The 18734-nt window shown below is 25.3% G+C and overlaps 1 protein-coding gene across 2 annotated transcripts in view; it reads right to left on the bottom strand.

Annotated features, from left to right (window-relative positions):
- LOC136970610 (homeobox protein Hox-A3a-like) overlaps positions 1-18734 on the bottom strand; it is a 96061-nt gene that overhangs the window by 21835 nt on the left and 55492 nt on the right. Inside the window, exon 3 of one of the 2 annotated variants that reach the window (XM_067265056.1) lies at positions 14881-14984. The exons of the other annotated variant lie outside the window; for it this stretch is intronic. The gene's annotated coding sequence lies outside the window, so the exon portion shown is untranslated. The remainder of the gene's footprint in view (positions 1-14880; positions 14985-18734) is intronic. 2 annotated transcript variants of the gene reach the window in all.

Below are 18734 nucleotides of genomic sequence, written 5' to 3'. Positions count from 1 at the left end.
ATCATATTCTAAACTCTTCTAAATGGAAAAAAGTAACTTTTTAAATAAATTATATAAATTAATATATTTTTGCTTAAATATATATTTATAGTGTTTATTTCTATTAAATTTTTGAAATTATCAAAAATATATTTTTACAGAAAACACGATTTGTTTACTGTAAGCCGTTCCTTTTTACAACATTGTGAATAAATTAACACTAAACTTATTGAAGTTTAGAACTTATAAATTGATTTAATGCAACAGTTCGAAAGTGCTTAGAAATATATATTTATGTTTAAATTATTCTATCATAAAAATGTTATCAATGAAACATTTTTAGGTATGATGTCTAATCTAACAAATTCTTTTATTTTATTTATAATCTATTATTAATAATTTCTTTATTCCATTGTAAAATAAACAATAGGCTAAAGTTATATAATATATAATATCTTTACAAATGAAAATGCTATTTAAAATTTAAATATCTTTACAGAATTTGAAGACATTATTTACAGTTGTAGTCTATTATGCGGCCAATAGTACACGAATGTAATATGTAATATATTTAGTAGATTCTATGAACACTGTGTATACTGTTAAATGTAGGCCTATATATACTTTGTATGTGTGTATATGTATGCATATTTTAAATGTAAAATAAAACTACACGTCGTAAATATAACTTACATAAACACTTTTTGAATTAAAATGAAATTAATAATATACAGCAATTAAAACTGATTAAAATCTAGATGTAAATGTTATGATGTAATCAGATTATTATGAATTTACGAATTACATTTGTTTAGATTCTGTTTCGTTTAAAACTGTTGTATTTAAAATTTGAATTGAATCTTTAATCCTGTTCTGTAAATAAAATTTTAGAAAATTATGTTTAACTTAATTAATTTTAAGAAATTTGTGACGTGTTAGTAATAGATCGGGCTTAACAAACACACGGGCTTTTTAAAACTTGTATTATCTTAAGTTTCATTTTAAGAGTTTTTTAGTAGGCGCATTTAATGTAATGTTTGATGTTATTCATTACACAAAGTCTTATGTTTGCGATAAAATAATTAATGAAATTTTACATTAAAGAATATTTAGCCTAATTTCAATTAAATTAAAACGATTTTTTATGGATAATATTGAAAATATAAGTGAATTCAGAACGTAACCTAAGAGTCCATGTCAAACAAACAGCGCAAACTTCCATCAGGAATTGCTTGCTTACAAAGAACTCTAATTAGACTTCAAGGCTGTAAAAACTCGAGATGAAGGAGGGGGAAAGAACAAAAGGAGAAGAAGTAAGACAAAAACCAATTAGCTTGGAAAGAGACAGCTACATTGGAATACGGAAATAAACTTAAGTTAGAATCGGATTGAAAGTTTCTATGGCGTTTAGCAAAAGGGGTGGAACGAAATTGAACGTTGCGTTTGCTTTTTTTCATCTCCTTTACCACATTAAACTGGGAAAGGAAGAGCTACCTTAAACTGTATGAATGAGAAGAAGAGATAGCCGACTGTAATTTGTCGAATGCTTGTTTTATTTAGTACTTCAATTTGCACGGTACTGAGAAATAAAGAAGGTTAGCATTAAAGCTGTGACGAATGAATTAGTGCAGTCATTTTTGCAAAAGAAGCTGAAGAATTAAACGAAATGTTTTTCATCATACCATCTACGACTTTTGACAGAAGGAAAAAAAATAAAGAATAGAAGATGAGTGACGACGTTTCTTTGAATTGATTGTCGGAATAAAAACAAAAGTGAAACTCCACTCTGTTTGTTTTGTAATTTAAGACAATTTTTGAATAAATTCCAATTAAACCTACCAAGTTACACAGGCTTATCCATATCGTATAGTACACTCCATAGTTTTAATTATTTAAATTATAGTAATTTAAAATAGTCTAATTACCAACGTGTTAAAAAATCAAAATATAATTATTTCCTACTTAAAATAATTATTGTTTATAATACACTAAAAAATATTAAACAACTGTGCCTTTTTAATCAATTATTTTAGAAATTAGTTAAGTTACTATCAAATAATAACAACCAAATACACAAATTATAAGCACGAAAATTTAATAATTTACAAAAACTGTAGGCAAAGAAGTCATTTTTTAAAGCACTTATTACTTTAAAATACTCTTACATCGAAGTTATAATTACAAATGCAACATTTTGAACAGCTATTATAAATTTTCTGAGTCCCTAAACAGTACAGAGGTGCCATCTGGGAGCGGGTATAAGTATCGAATTTTTATACTAAAGACACAAAGATAACATCTGACCCCACATACTATTAAAAAGATTAATATATTTTGCTTTCTGTCTGTTAAATATGATCGACACGAACACAATACGAACACAATCTTAGTGAAAATACAAAATGAAGAAAGACTCAATAGAATTCGTAATAATTTGCAACATATTACTTTTACTGATAGAAGATAACATTTTACTGAATACAAATACTAATTTTTGTTATATTTCTGAATATTTTCATTCTAAAATGTCCAAAATAACATAAGAAAAACATTCGTAACCTGACAGAATGCTTACAAAGTTTTTTCATAAATTTTTCTATGCTATTTTTAAATTTGATGAAACGATATCCAAATCATCGAAACAATACGTTATGTTTTTACATTTTTCATGAAAGAATTTTAGTTTTGTTAAAAATTTATTTGATATTTTCATGTGTAGATAAATGAATAGTATCAAAAGGAGAGGAAATCATCTATCATTATCATCATCATCATCATCATAATTTATGAGTTATTAAGTTAAATGTGACATTCTTTCTATTCATTTACATAGACTAGTCTATAAATTTTTAAGAAGTCGAGTCGAAGGTCTTTATAAATTTAAACCCGCATTTATTTTTTAATGTTGAATAAATTTTATGGTAAACAATAATAATAATAGTCTTATATAAATTTAACAATTCTGTAAAGTAATAAGTTCATATAAAAAGTATGGGTTTATTAATTGAATAGATCATAAAATAAACAAAAATGTTTTCGAAAATAATTAAAGTAGTATCTTTAAAGACGTGACTTTTAAATGTTTCCTTACAAAGTAAGGAATGTATAAATCCAAAAGAAGTTTAAGACCTGGTTTACTGATAATTATTTATTAAAAGCGCTTTGTTAAATTAAATCTGTTTTGTTTTTTACTCGAATATTTGGGTTTTTATTAACATTTTTTAAAAATAAACTTATAAAGTGTTATCTGATGTCAGAATACTCTTAGTAACCAATCAGGAAACGGAAGTTGTCGGAACAAACTCTGCGCATCCAAACGAATTAGTGCAGCAGGTCATTGTTATGTCCCATCCTATTGTGGAAATTCGGGTTTTAATTAATGTACTGCTAGATTACAGCTAAGCTGTAACGAGATAAGAGAAGAGCCGACGACCAACTTACTTTGTCTTTTATCTCGCTTTCACTATATCGAAACAGACCTCTCTAATCGTGTTCGGATGACACGAGAACGTTCCTCATTAGTTTCAACCGATTCCACTCATCTCTTACCTTCATTAAAATTGACCTTTACGGAAATTAAATTATTATTGAAAAATGTAATTGTGAACAACTGCATTAATTTGATAATAATTATAATAATTAAGTCAAAATATAAATTAAAACTGTAAAACAGTAAAGCGTTTGAAAATTGAAATTAAATTAAAATTTATGAATATTTAGAATTCATTTATGGACGAAGTATTTTTAGTACAACAGTATGCAATTGGAATCGAATTTTGTATCACGTAAGGCCTGGATTCTATATATGTCGGCGCAGAATTTTTTCGTTAAACTTTGAATTTCTGAAGACGAAGTGAAAGATTTCGTTTACAAGAGGTTTATTATCTCCATCTGCTTTTGTTAGCACGAAAGGAAAACGAGGGACGAGCATTGCTCAAAAGTCAATAAGGTCATTCAGATAATACGGAGATAGACTACAGTAGGAGCTCAAAGTGACAGCATCATTAACCTGTTCTAATTACATACACGCACATCGTCACGTTGCTACAACATGTGATGATCTCATGCAAACTGTGACCCTTCTCATTAATTAACAATCGAAAAGAATCTCTCAAATTTAAATGCTAAACGACAGATTTAGATGTTTATTGTCGCTCAAACAAATGATCGTTTTTCGATTCCAATTGATCAGCTGCATGTTTCCTATCGTGTGAAAAATAGAAAATGTGTAATACACAGATTAATGACAATAATTATAATTCACTTTAGTTTTTTCTAAACTGTGTTAAATAGGCGATGACAAAGCTTAATTTGTTAAAAAAATTTAATTTACAAAATAAATATTGTTCCGTGCTTCATTTTTTTATTGTTTTAAAATAAAAAAAAACTAAATAAATTTATAATTTAGTAAGTTTATAAGTCGCAAAGTGTCATTAAAGTGTACTTTTGATTTATTTTGTGCTAAATATCTTAAGTTTTATTGTTGAAAACTTATATTAAAAAATAAATTTAATTCGTGTAATAATGTTTAGAATTAATTAAATATAAAAATAATGACACTTTAAATATGCAAGTTATTTTGAAAGACCGTAAGTAATATTCAATACAAAATATTCTGTTATAACTTTTAAATTAAAATTTTTACGATAGAAGTCTACAATCGGAATTGTTAAAAATAAACATTGTTATTGTTTTTTTTTAAAGAAGGAAAGAATTAGATTGTATATCAGCGACGAACCATACAACCCACATCGTCTTAAATAGATTTTCTATTAGTCAATATTATCAATAGTTCAGCTTGAAGAATTTGTCAAGAATTTTTATAGTGTGACTGTTTTTCTTTAATAATTTTTCACGTTAAATTTGACCTCGTGCAACCTCTATAAGTGCCTTAGGATAGTGCATTGATTTCTTACATTATTATACCAATGCAACCCTTCCATTATGCTCTCACTGTTCGAACAGTCTCTAATCATTTCAGTTTAATGCACTAAAACTGCAATTAAGGTTGTTTATTCCTCTTCCTATTTATAGTTTTTGAACTAAATTGTAGGTTACTACTTAAAAAATAATTTTAACTACTGGTGAAGAATAGAACAATACGTTGTTTTGTCTCGATTTTTAAACTCATAACATACTTCTGTAAGTCAGTATTTATCTCAAGCTGAAAATATTTCTGTTCTGACTAAAGTTTAAGATCCAAATGGTTGAATAAACAGGATTATAAAGGATAATTTAGAATTAAAACTTATAGAAATGATTTTTGATAACTATTTTCAAAAGCTAAGCGGTGAAGTAAAAATAAATAAAAAATATATATTTTTTAATTTTTACAAAGATCTTAACTATAAAATTTATCAAATTTTCTTATCTATAACCGCATTTACATAAAATTTTGTTTATGAGATAACTGGAAAGTTTTTCTCTTGATAAAAAATGTGAAAACCATGTAATTTTCCATTGAACAAATCCCTAGATTTGAATTTGGTGGTAAGACAAGTGCTGAAACAGTAGCCGAAAAAACACTCCGAAAAACAAGCAGAGAAAGAGAGAGTTGGCGGTATAGAGGTAAAGTACCCCACACAGAGCGGTAGATCGGAGTATCCAGTAAGCCGCCCTAGTTCCTACGGCTCTCTCTGGCATGAATTCAAGGGCTTGGCCGTGAGGCTGTGGTTTCGTGTCAGGCCGAACAATGGATGCCATCTCGGTAAGATTAATGACGTTTCACAGTACGGAACGGGAGGACTTGCAACAACATTAGGGGAAACCCTGGCGTTCACTATGGGGGATGGCGGGGGAAAGAAAAGCGTTGTCTCTCGACTGTGGGCCACAAAGAGTACTTCATAGTCCTAGAAAATCCTACTTCTTCTTAAAGGTGACGTCTTAACTTTGGAACACACCGTCGGATTTGCGTGTCTTAGACAGGTTACTCGACGACTAAATCGTTTGCCAGGTCAATAAATGCTCCGAGGCAGGTATTTCAAACACCACCTTTTACTCTGGACATTGTTAAAAAAAAAAAAAAAGTTTGCTTTGTGAAGCAGAATCCAAGTTTTAGAAAAATTGCATAATAAGAGAACTATTTTCATCCGGTTGGAGATTGAGATTGCAGAAGTTTCTGAGTGAAAAGAGCCTGATTTGATTAGGTTTCTTTTTCCGACGTCAGAAACGACGAAATCGGAAAGCGGAAAACGAGTCGTCAATCCCAGATAAGAATGGGATTGGACACCCATCCGCTTGTATTGCAACTGAACCTAAGAAAAGAAAACTGTGAATCGACACAGGCGACGAAGTAAGGGGGAGAATGATAGGGGAACTCTTGACAAAAGTTCAAGCTGGAGTGTCGACCCATCCTCCGAGCAGCTGTTGCCGGGGTCGGTTTTATCTCCGGGTCTCGCAAGATTGATGTTTCTCCTTTATGGTGTGGCAATAAATATTGTTGACGCTTTGCCGGAAGCTGACACGGTGTGATATTGACGGGCTACAGGATTGCCTAGTGGGAAAAGAGAAAGCAATTACGATCCCAGGAGGACCAATGACCTAATTAGTCTGGAAAGGGGGACGTAAAATGGGCAATAAAAGTCTGTGTTCGCCTCAGGTCTCGGTCAAGGTAGAGTCATTTAGCGGTCAGGCGACCAAGTGTGAGGAAGCATCGTTGTTACGAGTTCGTATTACGTAAATCTGTGTTTTTAAACCGATGGATACTTATTCAGTCGTATTATTAAAAGATAGGTTAGTATTTTGTGAAGATAATAAGGTATTTCCGCTCTTCGATTATCGTTATGATGTGTAGGCCTAATGTTTTTATATATATATATAAATGTATGAATCGATATCCAGTTTATACTTTTTCGTAATTTCTGATGTTAGATCCCTTGAAGATTTCACAACATAAAATACATGGTAAGCCAGTCCGACGTTAGGCCTACTTTTGTAATTTTTATAAGGTTATCGTACTATATAGGCCCTAATTTAATTGTCAACAATTTGATCAGTAGTTCTAGCGACTAAAAAATGTTTGCTTGCGAAAACTAAATCATGTTATTTATAACTGTTGTTATTTTTCAATTTGAAATGGTTCTAAAATTATTATCTAATGAAGTATTGCTCATGAACTAACTTAATTTAAATCTAAAACAATGTAACCATTATTTAAAATAATTAGAATATATTTTCTATTTTATGTTTATTAGGCTTATTATTATATAAACAGAATGTTACAAAGGCGATATATTAAAACAGTTCTATGAAATTACTACAGAATAAATATAGTAAACAATGGAGAAAGAAGATAATGTATTTTAAAATTTGAGAATAGAAGCATCTACCATACCTTTTTCCTTATAAATTTGCATAAGAAGATTGCGATATCTTCTCGAAAATTTGGATCATTTTATATGTAGTATGTTCCATCAGTTAGTCTTCAGAGATGTGCTTTGTAAATCCTAAGATTCTTTCCAATCTGAGTTCACTGACGGTATGTGGATAGACTAGTAACTTGGAATAGATTTCAAGGAAAGTAGATCTATATTTAGGTTATATTAATAAATAATTTCAAGCTAGGAAAGCATAACATGTTTCAAAAAGGTTAAATATCTTTTAAATTTCGTTTGAAATTATTTTTTCATTTAGCTTAAGAATAAAAAGATTTACCTTTTAATTTGTATGTAGACGTTTACTCTTTACAGAATTATTTTATACAGATTATCGTAAAAATTTTGTAATTATTTTTAAACTATGCAAATTAGATACAAGCTTTATTTGAAATAAAAATCTTTAAAAATCTAAAAATGATATTTAATAATTTCAACTATTTACACATGCTTATAGGTGCAGGGGTAAATAAAATGTAAGATATAACTAATACGTGTAATTAATATCAAGTTTATCCATTTTATTAATTGTAATAAGAAGTAAAAATAAAGAATATTTTATCTTAGAAACGATAATTAATAGAATTTAGCAACTATAAAACAATATAAAAGATTAACATTATGTTTACTATTAATAATCAAACATAAAATAGTTCAAATATTTGTTTTTATGAAATTAATTATTTAAATGATGTAAAACCAGATTAATTAGCTTCGTTAATATAAGCATATAAAATATATTAGGCCTATTTCAAAAATGAATTTACAAGGCCAACTCGTTTGAAAATTTTTATATTGATTTTCAATCAAGTTTTCTAAATTTCTATAGATTAATCTATAGAAATTTTTTCTGTTGAGATTTGTATTATTTAATCTTCCAAATAAAATATTTCATAAAAATAAAAAAAACAAAGAAAAAATCCTTATTTATTAAGCGTAAATAAGAGCAATTTCTAAAGTAATAAAATTAATTTATGAATTTAAATTTTAAATTAAATATAATTTTATTCACAATACAACTACTTTGTCTAGAATAAGGTATATATTTCCTATAAAACATAATTTTATTTATTGCAGAAAAATTAATAATCATTAATAATAATTCTTAATTTTTCTATAGTAGCTTCAATGTAAATATAGCCTGCAAGTACTGAACTGTACTGTACATTTTTAATTGAAGTTCTTAGTTTTAAAATTACACAAATATAATAATAAGCTACACAATAATATAATTCGGATTATTTTACATAAAAAATAATAATATATTCATTAAAATTTATTTTAAAAATAAATGAATAAAATTAAACCGAAAAATGAAGTATTATTTAAATCAACAGAAGTTTTCATATCGTGTATTGCTAATATTAAAATGATTACATTTGGCAGATTTTACTAATAGTTAATTAATATCGGCCTTTATTTATAGTTGTGTGTAAATATTTAATTTATTTTAAAAAGTTTTATATAGTTTTTAAGTTGAATTTTTTTTTCCTAATTCAAAATCAGTTGTAACTTCATAAAATTGTCATAGAAGTATCAAATTATTTGAATTAAAATAGTTTAGTTTATAATAACTTTAATGTAAATTTATTTAAACGATTTTTTTTTCATTTAAGCTTCTGTATTTATTTATTTAAATAAAATAATTAACTCATAAATATATATTATTAAACTTGCTTAAACTAAACTTATTTAATTTAGATGATAATAAATAGAAAATCTTATGAAAGTGTGGAAGTATATTCTATAAACTTTCAGTTTACCTCATAACATTCTGAATTTTTTATACAACTATTTCTGAATGAAAATGGATCATAGGTTATGTGTATTATTCATGTAGTCTGTGCAAACACAAGAGTCAAAATCAATAGTAGCTTTGATACAGCTTACAACGTGACTCATGCAGAAACTATAGGCTTATCTATATAATGGTCTTGAATTTTCAATTCTATGTTAATTTAACAGTAATAACAGTTTATGTATTCGATAAGGATTTAAATAAAAATTATTCTATTCAAAACTGTATAGAGCAAAAATAAAATTAAAAAGACTTTCGGTTTTTAAAATTATTTTGGTTTTAATTTATTAAATATAACTATTTATATCTATCTATTATAAATTTTAAATAAATAAAAAAAAACACATTCTGTGAAATCAGTGAATTTATTGTTAAAATAAGCTGCAAGTTTTTATTATAATCAAAGAAAAAATTGTTAATAGCCTAAATTATTTTTTAATTTGTAAAATTATTGAAAATGTGTTTATGATAGGGTAAAGCAAATCTGTACTTTACACTTATCTTACACTTATAGTTTTTCTATTTTTAAATATCATTTTTAAAAATAAATCATTAGCTTACTATATGATAAATAGCTTAATGTAACTTACTATAAAATAGCTTAGCTTACTATATGAAGAAAAAAAAATTATATAGAAGTCTCAATAAAATTTATAACAGAATATATTCTTTTTACGAGAATTTGAAATAAAATATTTGCCTCTGAAGAAGTGCCAATTAATTGTATTCATTTAATTAAAACTGTAGTATTAGTTTTCTGTTATAAAAAATAAGATTTTATATAACAAAATTAACTGCAAGATGAATTATTTTTTTTTTCAAAATACATTCTATATATAGACTATATATAGTCTGTCATAAGTCATCTTTTCTTATTCTATAGAAGGGATGCCGATTTTTTACGGTTAAATTATAACGTGCAAACATGGTTGATTTAAAAGAAAGAGAATTTGCACACAAAAAAGTACTAAAGCTTATTTTCACATTTCTCACTTTCAGAAAATATAACTCTCAGGAAACGCCCCTGACTAGATCATAGGCTATTATGAGATAAATCTTAATATTACATTTTTTCACGAAACGTAGGCCTATAGGAATTTTCCACCCGACAATAGGTTTTTGTTATGGTTGTCCCTGAGACATATCGAGAAAGTCAATGAGTATTTTTGGCCTCTCTTCAATCACTAAACACTTCTTAAACTCCGAAAAAAGTTAAAATTTAATTAAATTCAAATAGTTTATAATATCACAAGATTTTATAAATTCAATTTATTTAATGTAAGTTGTATAGTAACGATATTGTATATAATTAATATTTAGGTCAAAAGATGTAATTACAAGTGTAATAAGTTTTTAAATATGCCTTAATTTTATAAAGATGATTAATTGTTAATTTTCGTGGCTGTTGTGGTAAAAAATACTATTTTTACTCGCACGTAGGCTTCATTTTATAATTGCCAACAAATAAAATCTGATAGTTGCTCTTAATCGTGAGATAACTATCTTTAAATTTTAATCAATAAAATTATTTTTATATTTTAATTATTATATATTAGCTTAAATCTATTTTTTTTATTATCATATGCTTATTAGGTTCTAATACTAATTAAGTCAAATAATGAATTAATTTATAAATATCTCAATAATAATTATATCTGTTTATTTAGTTCATTATAAAATATTAATTTTAATAAATATAAAGAATATAAATGATGAATTTGTTTCATTTTTATTCATTGGAAACATCAAACCCTGTAGGCCAATCCGATTTAGTTGATTGCCTTAGGATTCACCATGTTTTTTTTTTTAGTAAAGCCAATTAAGAAATATAAAGTCTTCATACAAATGATTCTGTATGACTACTTTTCAATCTATAAAAAATATACATGTCTAATTATCATTCCCTTCAAAACTTTTGAAATGATTACGAAAATGTGTTTATGATAGACTGAAATATTTAAATAATTTTTCAACTTTAAGAATTCAATAAATTAAATTAAACTATAGACCAATATTGTGAACTAACGATATCATTTATTTAATTTGGTAATAATAGTTCTTATATACTTAGGATTAAGATATATAAAAATAATAATTGTATTGTAGAACAAGAATTCATAAAATAAATAATATAAAACGAAACTAAGTTAGAAAAAAAATAAATCCTTCAGAAGAATTATGTAATGATCTTGATATAATGTATGAAAAGTTTACATAACAAAGTTAATATATTAATAATTCATTTTTTCTTAATTCATAATTCATAAAATGCACTACTTTCTTCTTTTTAATATGAAAAACATAAATTATAATTCTGAAATAGTAGTTCATTAGCCGAGAAAAGAATCATTTGCAAACAGAATTTTAAATTAAGCTTAATAGTTAGACCTACCTTTTTTTTTCAAGTCACAATTAGAATTATTGATGAAACCTCATAGTAAATATCATAAGTGCATAAATAAATAATATCTTTGAAATTTATAAAACTTAAAAAGATAAAAATTTAAAAGATCATTTTTCAAACTTTTAGCTAAACTCATAAAGTGAAAGTTTTTAATTAACTTGAATAGGAAAAAAAGTTAATTATCTTCATCAAACACAGTAAGTTACTCAACATATTTTCTGAAATTTAAATTAATTTAATATCTTAACTACCCATTTTAGTATCTTTTAGCTGTGTAAATGATAAAAATATTTGATTAATATAAGAATAAAAAACTTATAACACCAACTTAGCCATTTAAAAATAATTTAACAAGCTTAATATCTAATTGTTCGATCGTTATCCAATAAAATTGAAAACCTTATTTTATCCGAGTGTGGTTACTGTCATTCATATGTTGCTTACAACGAAAATGACAGTGAGAGAGAATATTCTGATTGGTCATTTCCGCGACATGCTTCAGATTGGACAGTTCTCCTGTCAATCACGTCATAGATTAATAGATCTATTGCTGTTTACTCTTGCGATAGCGTTATCTGAATTAATTCTGTTTTGAATATCCCATTGTTTATTTTTATATGTAGCTTACATGGAAGTTTGGGTGGTAGTGTATCTATAACAACAATATTTATGCTTACTGTGCAGCGTTTTAGAAAGAAGACAGTAACATGATTGATAGACTAACACGAAACATGTAATATTAGCTGAAAATGACCAGTAATGTCATTGTTATTTATAATATTAAAAATATAATCAATCGTCAATATCTGTGTTCATTTTATTATGCTATATATAGAAATTTTTGCTTTATTTTTTTCAAATATTACTTTTTATCGTCATGATTTTTAGGGATTTTAAATCGGAATCAATTTATTATTAATTAAAGATTTTTTATATTTCTCTAGTTTTAAAGTTAGACTACTATAGGAAAGTTGTTATATTTATAACTTATAAGAATGCATTATAAGTTATATTAGCCTCGTATGAATATAAAATTAGATTTTAATCTTCATTGTAATAATTATTAAACTTAATCATGTTATAAAAGTTATTATTAAACATTAAAGTTAACTAAACTATAAAATGGTTTAATAGATTTGTGATCTTATAATAAGTCTTTACAAAACTTCCACATTAATTATTTCAATTAGATAATAATAAATAGGCTACACTTAGATTTTTCAGAATAATTTTATATTAAACAAAAGGTTTTGGAGGTAAAAAAAATTATTAAATGCTAAACATAAATAAAAGCCGAGAAAAATCGATAAATTAGAGTGGTCGACCGGAAGTATGTTGGCAGAATTTTCTTGGAAATCTTTATTTTATCGGAAAAGAGATTAAACTAAAATATGAGATTAAATAAAGATTAAACCGGTAAAATTACAGTTTTACTAAACATTGCACTTCTAAAGTTTAATCTGTTGTGACAGTCCCTGGGTTTGCTATAAAATATTTATAAATGATGGGGTCCTAATACACGAATATCGTGTTGTGTACGAGCTCGTAGTGATTGGAAATCTACTTATTGGGTTGGATGTATTTGTTAATTACGCTCAGAATTATATTGAATGTATCTTCGATAGAAAATTCTTCTGTTTTCATAGGATTGATTAACGAGGACCAATTAATCACAAGCAAACACCGAGACATTTCGTGAGAACAAAGGGACCACACCTGCTCTCTTGTGGCACGTGAGTGTTTGGTGAGACTCGTGCAGGAAATAGTAATTTTGGCGATGCCTAGTTATAAGGAATCAATGCGAAATCTTAGAATCGATCGGGATTTCTACAAGAATTTAAAAGCTAGGTTTAATAGTTTTGTGAATTTAATTTACTAACTTATATATTGTTCCCCAATTAATCATATTAAAATTCTATTCTATTCTACAGTTCAAGTAATTTGATATTTGAATAATAAATAGTAACGTAATAAAATTTGAAAACTTTTCAAATCTTAATTTATAATACCTAGGCCTAAATCATAATATTCCATTTATTTTTGTAAATGTTGCATAAATTCAAAGATTATGTGACATTTTATAGACACTTGATGGAATTGATAACTTTTTGATTGATAGGTTGATAAGGCAAATTATAAATAAATATTTAATTCAATTAATTACAGTAAATTTACCTTGGAGACTAATAATTAATTTTTTGTAATACTGCTGTAATATTTAAACATCCAAGTACTTTCACGGATATGGAATTTATTAAAACGTTATTTTATTTTATTATATTAACACACTTAATTCACAAATGTGAAAGGTTTTTTAACGTTTCCTAGGCATTTAATATAATTAATATATTTTTTAATCTTATATTAAAGCTGATAAATTTTTAATGTATATCAAAATAGCTTTAATAATAGCTTAAATAATGAAAATTAAGAAAGCATTTTCATTATCTAAAATTGATAAAAGTCTTAAACCGTCACATCTTTTAAATATTTCTCTGTTTTATTTTATTTTAATTTTCAATATTTTATACTTTGTCAACTTCTTACAATAATTTTGTGCACGTTGTTAACTCTAAATTGACAAATAATTTAAATCCATTTAAATTTTATCGGCTGATATTTTTTAAACCGTAAACTTTTCATATTATATTATAATAATAAAATGGTTAACAACTAATAGTAAATAATCAATATGTTTGAAATAATAAAATCACCGAGCAATTTAATATCGCAGAAATAAATTGAAAAACTTTACGAAGTTGTGAACAATTCTTAAATAAATTAATAGAAAGATTGGTTTTAAAATTTTTTAAAGAAAAAAAATAATACGATCAATATTAATAAGCACTCACAACTCAATCAAACAATGAAGCGAAAGTTCTTGCCGAAGACACTTAACGTCGCACCAAAGATTTCTTATAGTTTAAAACATTCGAACGAGAGCAGACGAAGTGCATTAGAAAAAAAATTCTCCCTGGTAATTAAATATTTCGTATTAGACAGAGTCAGTATACAAGCTGAAGCCGGAATGATTAATGGCAGGCTGTTGCATGCTTCTAACCTACATCGTGCATCTATCGCACGGTAGCGGTGGTGCAATGATTGGCACAAGACACTGCTAACTAATGAAACGTGGCGTTTAGTAGATCTAACATTTTGTAATGAGCGACGATGGAATATTATCTTTGTAAAACGTTCTTTTAAAATCTGTTTGTTTTTCAAATCGATTTTTAGTCAATCATTTCGTTTAGAAAAAAAATTAAAAAATATATAAATAAAAAATTATCATCTAGCTGAAAAATACTAGAAGATTAGAAAAATCATACCAATGTTTCTTCTGAATATATAACTTAGGTTATCTCAAATTGACTGGCTGATCTTTGAAAACTGTATTTCTAGAACTTGAATATATTTGTACTCGTTATAAAACCTAAAAGCAAATAATATCCAAGTTAAATATTTAACATTATAATAGTATTCGATTTTATTATAGAACTGTTTCATATAGAGTCAGTAATACTATAAAATATTTAATATAACTCTTTACTGTAAATTTGCTTTTAAAAATTAATAGCTGTACCATGAAAATATTCTTTATTATTTAATCATAAAAATTATATATTTTTCCATTCTAAAATTAAGAATAGTTATTATAAAAGTATTTATAAAAGTACAAAGAAAAGTATTAAATTTTGAAGTTTAATTATAAGCCAATACAAAAATATTACATTTTTGAGTCCATTCTTTCATCCAAAATATAATATTTTTGTATTGGCTTGTCATTAAACTTCAAAACAGAAAAAAATCAAAGAGTTATTATGTAAAAAGTGTTAAAGTTGTTAATACTTTCTAAGTGTTTAATTATTTAATAAAAAAATTCGTAAAAAGTGATTTTATTTAAATAATATTCTTCTGTACGATTTTAAAAATAAATCTACGAAAAGTTTTAAATGTCGGTCAATTAACTAAAAATTATTTAAAATATGCTAATATATCATTATAATAGGCGTACTATTACGAAATATCATACACTAACATAGTGTACTTGTAATAAGTAATCAAAAAATATATAATATATAGAGCTATATTTTTATTATTAAAGAAAAAGTTTTTTATATTATAGACTAATTTATTTATTAGTCTATATTTAGTTAAATATAGAATAATTTATTTAATATTTGCACTAAATTTGCGCTTAGACTTCAGAGAAGTTAAGTTTTTGATTTATCGTCTCATATTTTTTCATATCATAATTTATTACATTATAAAATTAGGAACTGTTAGAACAAAATTGTTAAATTAAAGCTCTAATTGACTTTTAAGTTAATCTTAAAAATAATCTAAGTAGAAATTTACTTAAACTTAATAAGTTTAAAAGTAATGAAGAATCTTAAAAAAAAAATTCCATTTTTATCACTATATACATTTATTTCAAGTCGCACATAGACATGACTTAATTATCTGTTATAATTGTAATTTACAAAATAAGTTAGAAAATTTTCTCATCTTAAGTATAAACATCATTATTAATGAGTAAAATTTATTGCAATATTCGCTTAAAATTAATAATTAAAATCTATAGCCTATCTAAATCTTACTTTAGAACTGGTTTGAAATTTATTGCATAATATTTTATGAAACAGCAATTGTTTATTTGTTTAATGAATAAATAAACAGAAATTGCTAATACGAAAACATGAATTTAATCCTAAATGAGAACGTGTTCGATATTTATTAAATGAATTAGCAATTCAGTTTCATGATAACATTCATTACACGTGATTAATTTTTTTAATAATTTTAGAGAAAAACAGCATAATACAACACGAAAGGTTATTTTACTTTATATTTCGAATTTCATTGCTACACTTTTTTGTTTAGTCACAAACACAAAGTCATTTCTTCGTTCCTGTGAACGGCTTATTTCGTTTCTATTTACTTATATAACCTCTCTAGACTTTATTTGATTATTAAATGCCATTTATTAAATGTCTATATTAATTATTCGATGTAAAATTTTTATTTATGTGTATAAATATAGACTTGAATTTTGAGATCCGTATAATACAATCTATTATTATTTTAATCAATGAAACTTATCTATTCACTAACACTAACATCTAATCACTAACTTATCGAAAACTATACCAATGAAACTTTATATATATATAAGTTACTTAGAAAATTTTCTCATCTTATGTATTGCTCATCAATGGCTAAAAAACTTAAATAATATAGACTATACTCGCCTTAAATATAAAGAAAAAATATTCAAAATTAGACTCAAACTTAATTTAAATTAGAAATTGAGAACATTTTAATCGCTATATTTGAATATTAACTGCTATTCTGGTGTATTTTTAAAAACTTAATTTTATTATCTCAATATCATAAAATAAATCTTAATTTATAGACCTACTTATCCATATACAGTATAAGTATATACAGTTAAGTATAAATTAAATTTACAAACTAATATTTATTATTTTTAATTCAGTCGATTGATTTAGTATTAATAATAATACTTCTTTTTAAATTTTTTTCTTAATATTTTATATATCGAATAGAATTTATATTTAGTATTATTATGAAATATATGCATATATAACAATTTGATGTTTTATTGCAATTATGTATTGTACTGTACTGTACAGTACATTACACTACAGCTACGTAAGTTTAAAAATAAAAACTTCAACTTAGGACTCACTAAATAAATTAATTCGAAAATAAATTATAAAATATACAGATACAATATAGTTACAATCGCCCTCTTGAAAATGATAAGCAATACATTTAATTTTCCTAGATAGTTAATTTGCATAGTTTGTAAAGTATGTCATTATTAATAATCTAAGCTCAAAATTAATTTTCATTGTTGTAATGAATTGCTTCAAAATATAACTTACCATTAAAACTTGTATACTAAAAACCAAATCAAATAATGCAAAAACCGAAATTCAAATCATACAGTAAGTGATCTATGAGTAAATAATACATTTATTATTTAAAAAAAAAAAATTATAATTATAATATAATGTAAATTTTTTCGACTTTATTTAATTAATAGAAAATAATCGTTTACTTTTTACAACGTCTGGTATTAAGATATATATGAAAATAAATTATTATTATTTTTACATAATTAGACGTGTTTCAAAATCTAATTATAAGTTAGGCCTATTATATATGCCCTTCATCAATTGTATTTGTGATATTTAATTAATTGTATGGCTAAAAGCAAACATTAATAAAAAATTCCACGTTAAAAACATAAAATTATATAGGATTTAAATTTTTCATCTGTGCTTGATTTTTAGTATTATAATAAACATTTGCTGAATTACACAGATAGAACTCGAATGACAGGTTAATCGCTCCTATTACTGATAGAGGCATGTTTTACCAGTGACACCTCGCAATACTTCACAGAGACTATTTAACGACGATTTTAGGGATGACATCGATGAGACAGCAAATGATCGATAGCAATAGTCTGATTATATTCATAGAGATACAAGTGCCGAAAATCTTTAGTAATTACATATCGATGGATAATTTCTAATATTTAGAAGGATTGTTGATATATAAGAACGTTTCTAGAGCTGTATTGAAACTAATAAAAGCATATTTGATCTAAATTTAAATTTATCCCTAAATTAATGCTATTTTCATTAACCTAAATGAAGAGTTTAACTATTATTGTATGAGATAGGCCTACATAAATTAAATTCTAAAATAAAATCATACACTAGAACTTAATTAATATTTTTAAAAAAATTGTAAAATACTATGTCTACTATGTAAATGTACTATGTACTGTACTATGTAAATGTACTATGTACTATGTAAATACAGACTGTTTGCAGCCTGTATTTTCCTATTTTACACTGTAGATAAGAAATGTTATACATGCGTAGAATAAATTTCATAGACTAAATACAAATTAAGAGATAATAACTGTAAATTTGTATATTTTAAAAATTTACAATTTAAAAACAATTGTAAACGTTTATTTTTTAAATCAAGTTTATTTTTCGTAATTTTTACCTGTACTATCCAATACTGTAGTATAAAATAATCTATAAGAATGCGGAAATTTGTATTTATTTTTTCCAAACTTAATTAACATTCCTGATAACCTTCAAATAACCTCCAAATGTTTATTTTAATAGAAGAG

This window comes from Centruroides vittatus, unplaced genomic scaffold (assembly GCF_030686945.1).
Source record: "Centruroides vittatus isolate TY-2023 unplaced genomic scaffold, ASM3068694v2 contig_2061, whole genome shotgun sequence".
Taxonomy (NCBI): Eukaryota; Metazoa; Arthropoda; class Arachnida; order Scorpiones; family Buthidae; genus Centruroides; species Centruroides vittatus.
The sequence above is the reverse complement of the archived record's forward strand: the minus strand, read 5'-3'. Positions and strand labels throughout refer to the sequence as shown.